Genomic DNA, 15,510 nt, shown 5'->3' with positions numbered 1-15,510 from the left:
CAAGAATCTTAATTATATTCTGAAAGGACACAATGTGCCAAGAATTTCCAATGCAGGTGATTATGGGGAAATTATAGGATGCATAATACAATATATTACATTATAAACATATTTTGCTGCAAATAGGTTTACAGTCATCCCTTTGTATCGGTGGGGATCCATTCTGGTCCCACCTGCAGATTAAAAAAAATGTGGAACCTTAAGTGCTGTTGTTTTCTTTTGTGGAGTGATATGTGCACAGCCACATATGTCTCCATTAGAAACAACGGGGGCTTGCTGTCCATGGAAGATTGAATCTCTGGATGGCAAGCCCACAGATAAGAACAGTGCACAGTATAATATAAACATAATGCAGGAGATGTGCATTTGTTAGTGTTCAGGAGGCCAGGTCGCTTCCTATTTGGGGGGGGAAAAGGCCAACCGAAAACACAATGCAGTCTGGCACTGGGTTCATTATGAAGCAACTTCAGCTTCTTTTTGTTTGATTTTTGATCAGTTTTATAGTATTTTAATGTGGTGATTTTAAAATGGTTTTAAAACGTTGTTGTTGTTAGCTGCCATCGAGTTCGGCTATGACTCATGGCGACCCTGTGGATGAGACATCTCCAAGAATCTCTATCTTCCATTGCCCTGCCCAGATCCTGCAAGCCCTTGCCCATAACCCTCCACCACACCCGACTGAGTCTATCCAACTGGTCTGTGGTCTTCCTCTCTTTCTTATACCCTCTATCTTTCCTAGCATTATTTTTTTTTCTAGTAATCCATGCCTTTTCTCATTATGTGGCTAAAGTATGATAGTCACAACTTGATCATCTTTGCTTCCAAGGAGAGCCCTGGTATGATCTGTTCAAGAAAACTTTTTGCTAACATTTTTCATTTGTTGTGTCCTATCCTGGGAGAAAGGCAGCATATAAATAAAGTAAATGAAACAAACTTCCAGCAAATTTGGGGTTCTGGGAATCAGCTGAAGGCTTTGAAAATGAGCTGGAGGGGTTTCATTCAGCTTGTGGGCCACACCTTGCCCACCTCTTCTCATAACCCCTCAAATTATCTTTTGTTTATGTATTTAAGTTTATGGAATTCACTGAATTCCTTTTCTTGTTAATGGAAATGATGCAGTTAATGTTCGCTTGGCCATGTAAACCCACTGGATGACCTTGGGCAAGTCACACTCTCTCACCCTCAAAGGATGGCAATGGCAAACCTCTTCTGAAAAAACTTGCCAAGAAAATCCCATGATAGGTTAGCTTTAGAGTCACCATAAGTCAGAAACAACTTTAGGGCATATAACAACAACATACCATCCCATATTTTGAACAGGATTCTATACCAACATACCATTCCTTATTTTGAACAGGATTTTATTTATTGAACATTGGATGACAGCAGAACAGAGAAAACAATTCCTGTCCCTTATCTTTGAGTGCTAGAAAGTAGACTTGAGGGCTGTAGCATGTGTCCATGTCAGAGTGACTATTCACTTAGCAGACATACACCTTGCACTCTTACTGTTCAGCTTCTGCCAGTGGTTTTGCCTTCAGAATTGCCTTACCTCTGGCCACTATGTTTATTCATTTTCAGTACTCCCAGTCAGCCTGTATTAGGTGAAGTAGCAAAAGATGAGAGTTCCTGATTCACATGTTAAGTCCCTGAGAGAAATAGTCTTAAACACATGATAACAGTGGAACACTGAACTCCACTTGAACTGATTTTTTTACTAGATCAAACAGTATGATTTGCTGAAATAGGCATTAGTATAACTAGAACTGAGTGTGAGCAAAATGTGAAGAAGTACTGCAAGGTTTTGCTCTAAAGCAGGGGTGGGCAACTGCAATAAGGACAGGGACCATTTTCTCTTCCTTTACCTGCCTGACAGGTCACAGTAGCATGTGTTTCCCAAAGAACAGATAAGGGGACTGGAGTGGGTGTCCCCACCAACTGTCAAGAATACTTTAAATGTTGGGGGAAATAGCTTTTGCAAGAGGCTTTGCTCTGATGCCACAACCTAATACAATTCCCAGAATTCCATAGCACAGAGCCATGGCAGTTAAAGTGGTGCCAAATTGGATTATATATGCAGTGTGGATGCAGCCTTAGTGTTCTTAAAAGGTCATCAGTCTCTCAAATGCTATCTCTAGATATGAAAATATGAGGACCCTCAAAAAGAAAGCAGGGTATGCAGAGGTGCTTAACACATGTTTGCACAAAGTGTACCCAAAGTGACATGATGTCACATTTAGTCATTATTTTGGCCAATTTTGGGGCAATTTGGGTGGGGAGGTCTGTTATGGGAGCAAAGGAGTTAAGGAAGGAAACCACTGTTTCTTAGGCATTTGGGGGGACAGGAGGGAGAATTGCCCTAAAATCAGCCCTTTTAAAATCCCAAATTGGTGGGATCTGGGGCCTTTGAGGGGCTTCAGTGGGTTCCCAAAGGCAATATGCACAGACTGCACTTTGCTCACTCCTGCTCTAAAGGGAAGGAAAGCATATATTTTAATTGTAAAAAATTTACACTTATAAGAATTGTTAAATTATATGTTGACCAATTACAGAAACCTCAGTCTGCTTACAAGGTGTATCTAAGTCACATTGTCTCTAATTTCAAAAAGTGATTGTCTCTGATTTCAAAATATTTTGGAGAGAATCATAAAGCAGTGGAATCTGAATTATTTTTAGTTAATAACAGAGTATGTTCCTAGTTATTAATAAGCAAAATGCATTAAAAAACTTTTTTTAAAAAAAATCTCCTTGTTATTTGAATCGGTTGAATGTGTGTATTTATGTGTCCTTCTAGAGACCCAAGTCCTTATTTTCCTATCATTTCCAATTACCCTGAAGTGATGAGATTTTTTCCTGGTCAATTTAACTCCAACAACACCACAGCTTCCTTGCACTTTCTTAGCAAATTCAGATTGTCAAGAGAAGCTGCTCTTGGAAATCATTAGGAAACTTCATGGGGTTCAAGATACTATGGCTAGTATATAGTGTGTGAGTTCAATACCAGCCAGGGGCTCAGGGTTGACTCAGCCTTCCATCCTTCTAAGGTCACTAAAATAAATACCCAGCTTGTTGGGAGCAATTGGCTTACACATTGTAAACTGCTTAAGTGCACGGATAAACAGTACGGAACTGTACTTGCTCTTAAAATTCTGTGACAGAGGCAGGGATCATGTCATAATGACGATATTGTCTGGATACACTCTCAGTCTCAGAAGTGCCAAACGTATTTTTATTTTTTTTAAAGTTAAAGAGACTCAGAAGTCAGTTATGTCAACTTCCAAAAATGGGGTGATGTACTTCTCTCAGGCATTGCTCTGGTACAGCACTGTTACTGTGGCTTTTTAAAAACAGTAGTTACATTGCACTTCCTCCAGTGTTAGATTTCTGAACTATAGATCTGATCCTTTCTGTTCCTTGAACAGAATTCTCCTATCTTGTGCTGCTCTAATGTGTATCCTAAAGAGATTATATCAATACTATATTTTCTCGATGTTTTATAATACTAAGATTTGTTACAGATCAAAGGCTGCAAGAACCTTATGAAAGCTGAGGCTAACTTTTTATGCTTTGGCCTGTAACAGAACAGGAACAGATCTATGAACAGGGTGAAAAGGGAAGGTGGAATCTGTTTGCACCTTCTTCCCCATATCAGATCTTTGGTACTTTTGTTTCCTGGTGAAAGTTAAGTTATGAGGGTGTAATTTAGCCAAAATGCACTAATCCACAGCCACAATCTTTAGAACACAAATGAAGTTACACATAACATACCCTTCAACTGTCCCAATTTGGTCGGGACAGTCCCAGTTAATTCTTTGTAATCCTGCTTTTCTAAGTGCTATTAAAATATCCCAGTTTTGGGGGGTAATTGGCTTGGATTGAGATATAACAATATATGTAAACAAAGGTTTGGAAGATATATAATGAGATATGAAAGAAGAGGTAAGAAACCCAGAAGTAAAGAATTTGATAGATAAACAGATTTTTTAAAAAAGTGTAGGAAAAGTTGTTTTGTTGTTGTTGATGTTGTGACTGCATTTTGTTTCCGTAATAATCTCTTGTTAGTTTGTAAGCTTTATAAAGTTTTAAAATTTGGTTTCTTTTTTTATCTTCTGTAGATGACTTTAAAGGAAAAAAAATATTTTTTAAAAATGCCCCAGTTTCTTTCCCATCCTTGTACTGTCTTTTTTGGTCCTCAGCTTACTTCTGGGGAGACAGGAGGCAGAATCTTGCCCTTCCTAGTAGACTCATGCAAAAGCAAACTGCTGCAGCCTCTGCTAGCTTGTGTGTTATTTCTCATTAATAACTGACCACACTCTAATGTTGCTTGGCCAGATGTATCCCATTTTTCATATGTGAAATGTTGGAGGGTACTTAAAGGGTTTGCTACAGTAGAAATCTGTTCATACTTAAAGGGTTTGCTACAGTAGAAATCTGACAATTTGGCTCATACCATGGTTCAAGGAGTTCCTATCTCCACACATACTCAGCCAACTCCAGCTGGAGAAAACAAAACAAAACAAAAACTTTTATATATATATATATATATATATATATAGAGAGAGAGAGAGAGAGAGAGAGAGAGAGAGAGAGAGAGAGAGCTACAGAATCAAGGTTTACTGACTAGCAGCAGGAGGACTTTATTATAATGGCTTTCTGTGTGTTTTTGTTTTTGTTGTTTTGTTTGTTTGTTTTTAATGACTAGTGTCTTGGATGATCTTCAAAATACTGAGCATTTCAAGTTTCTGGTTCTTTTGAGTAGGGTAGAATAACTGAGTTCTTATCCACCCATATCCTCATGAGTTCTGGACAGAGTTAGTGAGAATTTCTCTCTTTCTGCATGAGAAAATTAGGGCTCTCTGCATAAAATAAATCAAATACTGGTTTCATTTGTAGGGGTTTCTTTGTGCATATAATGAAGATATCTTCTTTAGTACTTTGGAGTTACACAGGCTCAGCCTGATTGTCCTCTTCCTGCCTATGCCCTGTTGCTTTCTCTTATTGGAAACAAATATGTAGCAAATCCTGTTTTAAAGATGAAGCCCTTTGATCTCATCTAGCAGAGGATTTTTAAAATGTTTTCAGCTGGTTGAAGTAGAGGGGACTGCTCTAAATTGTGGAGAAAGGACTTTAACAGACTGGTGGGGTGAGGGCTGAGCGTCCCCATGCTCAAAGCCCTCACTGAGCTTCTTGGGTGCCATCTTGGCACACACCTGTTCAGATGGCATGCACCATGATGATGCCTCTTTGGCGTAAACAGCGCTTCACCAAAGGGGCATCATTAAGCCATGCCACGACATCTGTGGCACCCTTTCGAGGGCACAAAAAGGAGCTATTTTTTTCTGGCTCTTTTTGTCCTCTACAGAGGCCAGATCGGTGCTGTGGCATGCAGTTGCCATGGCACCGATCCAGGGCAGAAAGGGGCGACATCTCGTAGAGCCCCAAAGTTAACAATTAGGGAAAATTAGAGTTAACTAGGCTTAAGGTTGGCATGCATTGTCTGATTCCTGACAGCCAACATAGAAGCAAACAGCTGTCATAGGCAGGATACTAGTTAAATGGTATGATCCAGTAGGATTTATAATCTGCCCTTAGGTCCTTATTTTAAAATCATTTTATTCAGGTTACACCACCATGCTTTTTATGTGCAAGTTTTCAATTTTGTAAGTTTTTATATCTACCCACTGCATGGCACAGGTATTGGGATCATGTGGCTCTCCAGATGTTGTTAGACTTCAAGCCCTTGCAGCCTTAGCCAGCCTGCAGGAATGGTATCTGGAGAGTCTCATGATTTCCATTCCTGATATATAATGACTCATATTGTAAACGATTCCCCTAACTGAGGTGTATCTGCACTGCAGAAGTAATGCAGTATCATACCACTTTAACTGCCGTAGCTAATACTTTGGAATTTTGGGATTTGTAGTTTGTTACGGCACCAGAGCTGTCTGTCAGAGAAGGTTAATATCTCACAAAACTACAGATCCCAGCAGTCCATAGCACTGAACCATGGCAGTTAAAGTAATATCAAACTGCATTAATTCGGCAGTGCAGGTTTGACCAGAAACAACAGAGAGAATCACAAAGGTAATTGACTCTACTCTCCCCTCCCTCCAAAATCCTGTTAAAAATGTGCCAATTTCTTCTATGTTTGAGGAATACCCAGAGCAACTTTGTGACACTACAATCAACAGAAGCAGAATCATAATTAAATCAAATTACTCAGCTTAGCCTTGAATTCAGTCATTTGACTTTAAAAAAGTGCATCAAAACTACTGTGAGGTTTAGTGGATATACAAGTATACTAAGTAGTGCTAGTATTTTTCTGCTGTGATAACTTTACCTCCATGAAAAGGGAAGATGTCTTGGAACTTAGAACAGGCTTTTCTTTATTGTAAGTGTCCTATGTGGACACTTGATGGAGAGACCTCCAGGTTAACCTTTTATCAACAACCCTTCTCAGTTTCAAAGACCTGAGTAGGGCTGTTGATAACAAGATGACTTGGAGATGTCTCATTCATAGAGTCACTATAGGTCGAAGTTGACTTTACAGCAGTTAGCAACAAACAAGTTTCCAAGTATCTCATAGTGAGATAACTGTCAGGTGATTGTAGCTGACAGTGCCCATCCACCAGTAGAATAGACAGTATTGGTAAGTCAATTTCTCTTTCCCAACTACAGCTTCCCATTCGCTGCATCAGCTATGGATGGTTGGAGGGACTGCTGAAACATTTTTTGGTGTGAGTAGTGGATTGTAGGAGGAAGAAAAGAGAGCAGAACCCCATCATACATAACTAGAAGTCTGCTTGTGTAATGTTTGATTTAGTTCCATATGATGAAATATCTCCCAGCCTCCTAGAGTGCTGTTTACTTTACATATCTCCTTGATATAATCTAGCTATCTCTTCTTCTTTACATTATACATTTTCATTTTTCATCATCCACCACTTCTGCCAACATTAATCAATTATTGAGACATATATCTTTTTTTTTTTTTTTTTTTTTTGCAGCTGTGGCTATTTCCCTTTGCATCTGATAAAAAAAGATGGATTAGAGTTTGCATATCACATTTTTGTGAAGATTTTCTGTGTAATTGGGGGAGGTAGATATTTCCATTTTCATCAGTGCAATGGAAAGAAGATTCATATCAGACATGGATGTGTGTTCACCTTGCAATATTAACCAATTGGGTGGTAATTTATTTCAGAAGCAGCTGTTTGTTTGTTCCATTTATGCCATATGGTGGCTTCTTTGGCCAGCAGAAGATACTTACTTGAAATGAATTACCTCTTAGATTAAGAGTGCATCTACACTGCACACTTCAACTGTTCTGTTTTCATCCTATGGTATCCTGGACTTTATAGTTTGGTGAGACACTTAGAATTATCTCTTAGAGAACTCTACTGTTATAGTTCCATCCACAAAATGGAGCCATGGCAGTTGAAAAGCTAGCAATCTTCTTTTGTATTCTTTAGAAATAAGCATAATCAATCTGGAACAGAAACCAGTATCAGAAGCTATAGAGGAGGAGCACCACTGATGATTTGTGTAGTCAGGTCCTACTCAGTGAAGTCAGACACATAAGACACAGTTATAATCACCTGTTTATCCACATCATTATGTCATAGAATCATAGAGTTGGAAGAGACCACAAGGGCCATCCAGTCCAATCCCCTGTAATGAAGGAAAGCATAATCAAAGCATCTCCTACAGATAGCCATCCAGCCTCTGTTTAAATACTTCCAAGGGAGGCTTCACCACACTCCGAGGGAGTGTTGAACAGCTCTTACTGTCGAACAGCTCTTATTGACAAGAAGGTCGTCCTAATGTTCCTAATTTTCCTGTGGCTTGCATATATTGTTCCATGTTCTAGTCTCTGGGGCAGCAGAAAACAAGCTTGCTCCATCCTCAATGTGACACCCCTTCAAATACTTAAACAGGGCTATCATATCATCTCTTAACCGTCTCTTCTCCAGACTAAACATACCCAGCTCTCTCTTTCCTCATAAAGTATGGTTTCCAGACCCTTCAGCAATTTGGTTGCCCTCCTCTAGACACGCTCCAACTTGTCAACATCCTTCAGGTGAGGCCTGACCAAAGCAGAATAGAGTGGCACTATTATTTTGTTTGATCTAAACACTATACTTCTAGTGATGCAGCCTAAAATCACATTGGCCTTTTTAGCTGCCACATCACACAGTTGACTCATGTTCAACTTGTGATCTACTAGGACTTCTAGATCCCTGTAGCCTTGTTAAGCCAGGTGTTCCCTCATTTTGTTCATTTTGTTAGCTTTGGCCCAGCTTTCTAATCTATTAAGGTCATCTTGAATTTTGATCCTGTCCTCAGGAGTATTAGCTACTCCTCCTAATTTGGTGTCATCTGCTATTTTGATAAAAATGCCCTCTATTCTTTCATCCAAGTAATTGATAAAGATGTTGAATAGCACTGGGCCCAGGACAGGACCTAACAATATCCAAGAAAGTGCTCTGCTTGCTTCCACTGAACTAAGGTTGCCAGAGTGAAAACTGCTGAGGGCTCCTAAACATTTAATGGTTTTATAGAAGAAGGAATTTCGCAGAACAAAAAAGTCTAGGGGGGAAAAGCAGTACGACAAGAAAAGGCTCCGTTTATTAAAAGCAAAATAAAAGAAGTGAGTTGAAAATATTATCAATCTTACAGGCAGACAGAAATCATATAAGATCTGTGTGCTTTGCCTGAAGATAGAATCAAATAAAAATATAAAATATCTTATAAAAATGCTAGTATAGCCAGTATGTACAAGGCTAAGAAACTATATATCCCAACCAATGAGCAAAGTACATGGAGATGTCAGACATTCAAAGTACAAATACAGGTAGGTTTTCAACACCTCCAAAAAAACATGTGGGAGGGATAAAAATGTGAGCCCATTGCAGATATAAGGTTAATAGAAATAAAACCAGATGCGTTTTGACAAAAAGTCTTCTTCAGTGGTAAAGATTGGCTGTTATAACAGCTTAGGAAGTATATCAATTTGTGTGGACACATCCAGTATGAATAAGTAGTTAGTTATCCAATATCAACTGTATCATGGATGTCGCACAAAGCTTGCTCCCTCCTCCTCAATATGACATACCTTCAAGTATTTAAACGGGCTATCATATCACCTCTTAACCTACTCTTCTCCAGGCTAAACATCCCCAGCTCCCTAAGTCAGTCCTCATAGGGCAAGGTTTCCAGACCTTTCACCATTTTAGTCGCCCTCCTTTGGACACACTCCAGTTTCTCAATGTCCTTTTTGAATTGTGGTGCCCAGAACTGGACACAATATTCCAGGTGGGGCCTGACGAAAGCAGAATAGAGTGGCACTATTACTTCCCTTGATCTGGACACTATACTTCCATTGATGCAGCCTAAAATCGCATTGGCCTTGTTAGCTGCAACATCACACTGTTGACTCATGTTCAATTTGTGGTCTACTTGGACTCCCAGATCCCTTTCACACATAGTCTCTTTCAGCCAGGTGTCCCCCATCCTATATCTGTGCATTTCATTTTTCTGCCCTAAGTGCAGTACCTCACATTTCCCTGTGTTGAAATTCATTTTGTTAGCCTTGGTCCAGCTTTCCAATCTATCAAGGTTATTTTGAATCTTGATCCTGTCCTCTGGGGTATTAGCTACTCCTCCTAATTTGGTATCATATGCAAATTTGATAAGTATACCCCCAATTCTGTCATCCAAGTCATTGATAAAGATGTTGAATAGCACTGGGACCAAGTGTTGCTTCTTATGTGGCTGTGATGAACAATACCTATTTCAATTTCCCCTTCTTTACAGTCATTAAAGGTACAAGAATCCCATTTTCAGTCTGGCACGGCTATTTCATTCTCTTTTTCATGTGAATAATTTTTCAATGTTCCAAAAGCATTTTTTAAATTTAACTCAACCTTCTGAATTGATTTTTCCCTCCCTTGAGTATCACCTTATGAGGACATGCACAGACTGGCATCTTGCTGATTTTCTATTGGCCTCTCAATGTTCTGCTTCTCATTTCCCTTGTGCAAGATGCTCCAAATGTACAGAGATAGCAAGATAGTCAGTCACTCTTGCTGCCTCCACTACATAGGGAATACAACATCCTTGTATCAATGCAGCTTGAGGGCACACAATGAACTGTTAGGGTGTAATCACTGAACAAGTATGGCTGTGCAGAAGACTTTAAGCAGTTCAGTAGTGGAGCCACAAAATAAGATCGTGATGGGGGAAACAGTATGCGTTCAGATCTAGGTTGTGAGACTCTGTGTCCTGGGTTTTACCAGTAGTTGTATCCAAAGTTGCTGTACATCCACTGCTTTGCCCCATTGCTTCAAAAAAGATCTTTGTATCAAATGTATCATCTGAGTGTGGTTAAATTTTGACACCTCAGGCAAATTGTGTGCTGTGTCTGCTTCTATGAAATCAATTATGAGGATATTTTTAGTTGTCATTGCTGGAAGAGCTACAATGTTGTGACTGTAACAAACACTGAGGGTTTGTAGAAGGTGGGATTTTATTTAATGATTGACAAGCTACATATTGAAGCAAACATATGTTTGTGCATGTGTGAGCCTACATATCCTCTCTCTCTCTCTCCTTCCCCCCTTCTCTCTCTCATGTGTGTGTGTATTTACAGCTGTGCAGTGTAGTAAAAATGTTGTCTAGTCCTGGCACCAGCTCCAGCCAGCTGCATGATGAGGGAGGATTTACTGTGGATAATGGATAAGGAAGACTCCATTTTATACTCTAGCAAATAAATGTTCTGTAGAAATTGGGTGTAATAGTAAGAGCACGCTGGTGAGTGCCTCTTTTTATAGCCACATCATTATTTGCATCTAGCTAACATAATTTATTACTCATTTAAGCTAGCAAATATCAAAAAAAGGCATTATAAAAATCCAATCCTGCCCCATTCAGTCTTGGCACAGAGACTGCCTAATTGGTTCATTTCCAGGAGAACCAGACGAATTAAATTTAGAAAAGAGACAATCCTGGGACTGTTAAAGCTTTCAGCTTGCCTAGCTCAGTTGCAAATCTCGCAGCAAGTATCACTAGAGAGAAATGCACTAATTCAAAGTGTATGAGGCTTCTGGCTGCTTTTTTATGGCAATTTTCTTCGTATGAAAATAAAACTCTAGCAAAAAAAAATCAGGATTTTCCACTGAAGACCCAAGAAGCAAGCCACTCTCAAAATGATGTTAAGAGTGCCATATCCCAAGCTACTGCTTCATACAGAGTACAAAACCAGTAATACTGAAACTGAATTTTGATGGTTACAGTTCTTGGTAAGTCAAAGTAGTGAGACTATCCAGATACTGTCTTCTTCCATTGGTGCTTCATGGACTGGAGAAGGTCTTCACCATGTCATATCCACCCACCTTCTCCCTGTTTTGAACATAGGAGACCCAGGGGCCTCCCCCTTACAAGATGTCAGTTACATCAATGAATGCAATTCATAGTCCCTATGGTCAACATTTTAGTTTGGTTTTCTATACAAAATCTGTTTAAGCCCCTTTGACTTCACTAGAACCTGAACTAAATGCTGTATTCTAATGAGGGATTTTCACCTTATAGCACTTTAGGACACCCCCCCCCCCAAAAAAACCCCAAAATCTGTGATACTTAAAGTATGTAAAGCTAATAATTGTTTCTGAAATATACAGCAATAGCAAGTACATTTCTGTACCACTTATCAGTGCACTTAAGCACCCCCTAAGTGGTTTACAGTGTGTAAACTAATTCCCCCCCAACAAGCTGGGTACTCATTTTAGTGAACTTGGAAGGATGTCAGGCTGAGTGGACCCTGAGCCCCTGGCTGGTATTGAACTCACAACCTTCTGGATTGTGAGTGAGTGGCTGCAGTACAGGCATTTAACCACTGTACCACCAGATAGTATTGATCCTGACAACAAAGTAAATGTGAAGCCTGATCATTTATGTTGTTGATGTTTCTGATTGATGATGACCCTAAGAAAAACCAATTATGGTTTTTCCCCCACAGGTGTGTTCAGAGGGGATTCCCTTTTCCTTCCTTTGAGACTGAGAGAGCATGACTTGCCAAAGGTTATCCAGTGGGTTTGCATGGCTGAGTGAGGATTTGAAGCCTGGTTTACAGAGTTATAATCTAATGCTCAAAACACTGCATGGGGCTGTTTCCCAGTAGTTTATAGCAATGTGCTATACACATCCCCCATTCTAACAATTAATTCATAGTGTTTCTGTTCCTCACATCTTTATGTTCCATTGGCTTCAGCAAGACTAAATAGAACTTAATTTTAACTAGAATGACACTTTGGAAGAAGACCCAAGCAATTTGTGTGTGCATGCGCGCACCTTCAGCTTGCCTCTTGACCTATGTAGACTCCATGAATTTTATTGCGTTTTTTAGGCAAGGAATACTCAGAGATGGTTTTGCCAGTTCCTTCCTCTGAAAATACAGCCTAGATAACCTAGTATTCATTGGCAATCTCCCATACAAGTACTAACCAGAACTGACCTTGATTAGCTTCCAAGATCAGATAGGTGCTTTTAGCCATGAGCGATTTGTACACATGGTAGGGAGCCCTGGTGGCACAATGGTTAAATGCCTGTACTGCAGCGCAAGATTGTGAGTTCAATCCCAGGAGCTCCAAGGTACACACAGCCTTGCATCCTCCCAAAGGTTGCTACCGTGTTGTGGTCAGTTAGCTTATACTTTGTAAGCCACTTAGGGAGTGCTAGTTCACTGATAAGCAGTAGAGAAATGTACTTGCTATTGCCATCGCTATGGTGATAAATCATAGTAAATGCTAGATTGTGGATGTGCATCTGCTGTGCTAATGAAAAAAGTATCTGTTTGGCACATGATCCTGTCGTTTCTGGGATGAATGTCTGAACCAAAGTATGCAAAGTCAAGCATTTAACTCCATTCAATTGATGGAGAATATGAGCCAAGTCTGTGACTGTGGGTTATACTGACAATTAGTGCATTGGTCATGGTATTTTATTCTTACTGTGATATGTTTACTGGAAAGGATGCTTCTTATTTAGTTTACTTACAAGGAGGTGCCCCCCCCCCCAATTGCTCTTTGCAGTATATTTTGCACATCAATTTTCCAGGTTTTGAAATCATGAGCAGTTTCCATGGATAGTGCAAGTTTTTCCTTTGAAACAGTTGCTTTCCATGCATAGATGCAGGCAGAAACAGTGACTGAGCTGAACAAATCTGACATTCTGTCCCTCATGTTTATTTTTCTCAGGTTCTTAATCTCTGAGGCCTAGAGCTGAGGAGCTGGTATTTTTCTCATGGAATCCATTTGAACACTTCCTCTCAACATTAACAAGCTCTTCAAAATTCTGCCTTTACAGGGAGGAGTATTTCAGGAAGTTGTGAAGGTCACGGTGGTTGAGTGGAGTCAGTGTGTGGGTGGAAGAAACAGTGGAAAGTAATTTTGCACTGGCAGTAGAGCTGTACAAATCAGGAATAACAAAATGTGTGTGTGTGTGTGTGTGTGTGTGTGTGTGTGTTGGGGGGGGGGTTTACAAAACCTTCTAGTTGATCAAATGTGCTGTGTTAGTAAGAAATGTGAATCCTATAAACAAAGTACAGTAATTTAAGTAAAACCTCCTTCACTTCATTGTATAAGCTAATCAAATGAGTCTCCAAAATCAAGATTATTCTACACTTTGCACTTTTTCTCCTTGGCTTTCTATGCAGTTACTCTCAAGTTTGTAACATAATATGGGCAACTTTTCTTTACTGATGCTTTTTGAGATGGCAACATCACACCCAAGACAGAGTAATCTTGAGCTTAGAATTTCTTAAAAGTCAGCTAAACTCTAAGGACAATTCAAAGTGAAAATGAAGTGAGAGGATCTCCTTATCCCCTTTATCTCATTAAAATGATGTATGTTGGATCAGGTGTATATTTCACCTTGTGCTCCTCTGCAGACTTCAAAAAAGGTATTCTAAGCTTCTTGAAAACAGTACGTTCTAAACAAACAATACCATCTGCAAGTCCTCTCTATAAGCAAAATATTTCATTTCAGTGCCTGGATATAATGTGTTTTGTCCTATTAAATCAATCTTTAGGGTTTATTTAAAGCTTGTAGGTTGCATTTAGCAAGAAACACCATACATGTTGTTTATCTGTGTAGATTTTAGCTGAGATATTACAGTGGTCCCTTGGTATCCACTGGGATTTGGTTCTAGGAGCCCCCGTGGATAACAAAATCTGTGGATGCTCAAGTCACATTAAATACAATGCCATAGTAAATTGGTGCCTCTTATATAAAATGGCCAAAATCAAGGTTTGTTTTTTTTTTGGAATGTGTATATATATTTTTGGGAATATTTTCACACTGTGAATGGTTGAATCCATAGATAAAAAATATGTGGATATGGAGGGCCTACTGTATTTTATTTGTAGATCTTATTTATATCTTATTTGCTCTATGCTGCATACTTCCAGGTATATATAAGCCAGACTGCCTTACTGACGTTCCATTTTCACTTCGAGGAGTTCAAAGATATTCCTCTGTTACATTTTTTAGCCCCAACTGTCATAGACCACAGGCTTGTTTGGATAAGAGTTACAAAAAATAGCCAGCCCCCTCTGAAGCATGTGTCTCATTTTTATGGAAGGCATCTAAGGCATTTCAAGCACATAATACACATCCAATAAAATGTCAGCCATTCCAGCTTTCTTCTATCTTGGATCTGGAAAGGAGGAATTTTCCCCATCCTAAGTATACTCTTCCTTATCTATAACTCTGTGCTGGATCAGACCTTAAATTTCAGTGTGAATTCTTCATGCAAGGGATATAATCTTGCTGATCTTTTTCTGTATATGGAGGGCAGGTGCAAATTCCTCCACAAGGCAAAAACAAAATCAGTCTATGAGTCACATTTCACACCCAGCCCTGAGGCCCAGAACATGTCCCAGTAAATGCAGGCTGTCTGCAATCCCAACAGTTCATTTAACCCTGTGATTGCCTGCCAATCTCATTTGCTGTCAGCTGGGATGTGTGATGCAGGCCAGACTATAATGACAGGAAGACTATAATGTCAGGAAGACTCTGCTGGGTGGTGATGGCTAATGTTCCGTTAAGTGCACAAACTAAATGTACTTAAACATTTGGGGATAGGAAAGAGAAGGATGATCTAAAGAGAATGCTATACTCAGGATCTTTGAGTTTTTCAAATGGTTTGGTAACTAGCTCATATCACCTCTTTCCTCCATATTCATATAGCGTCCTGACCACATAAGTTCAAAATATCCTCTCTGGTGTCTTGGGGAGAGGCTACCTCTGAACTACCTTGTCCCGTTAAACTGAGCTTTGCAATGTGCATTTATATTGCCTAACCTCCATGCATAAGAACCTTGTTTAGGATAAAAATGTAAAAACTGATTTTTGCCACAATTAGAAAACTGCTGTAGCTAATCTTTTTATATTTTATAAATTATACAGTATATATATATATTTGAAATGACCATAAACTCAGCCCAAGAGTTT

The 15,510-nt window shown here is 39.4% G+C and overlaps 1 protein-coding gene across 1 annotated transcript in view; it reads left to right on the top strand.

Annotated features, from left to right (window-relative positions):
- DOCK10 (dedicator of cytokinesis 10) overlaps nt 1–15,510 on the top strand; it is a 190,322-nt gene that overhangs the window by 40,118 nt on the left and 134,694 nt on the right. The window lies entirely within an intron of this gene.

Source organism: Sceloporus undulatus, chromosome 3, assembly GCF_019175285.1.
Source record: "Sceloporus undulatus isolate JIND9_A2432 ecotype Alabama chromosome 3, SceUnd_v1.1, whole genome shotgun sequence".
Lineage (NCBI taxonomy): Eukaryota > Metazoa > Chordata > Lepidosauria > Squamata > Phrynosomatidae > Sceloporus > Sceloporus undulatus.
The sequence above is the reverse complement of the archived record's forward strand: the minus strand, read 5'-3'. Positions and strand labels throughout refer to the sequence as shown.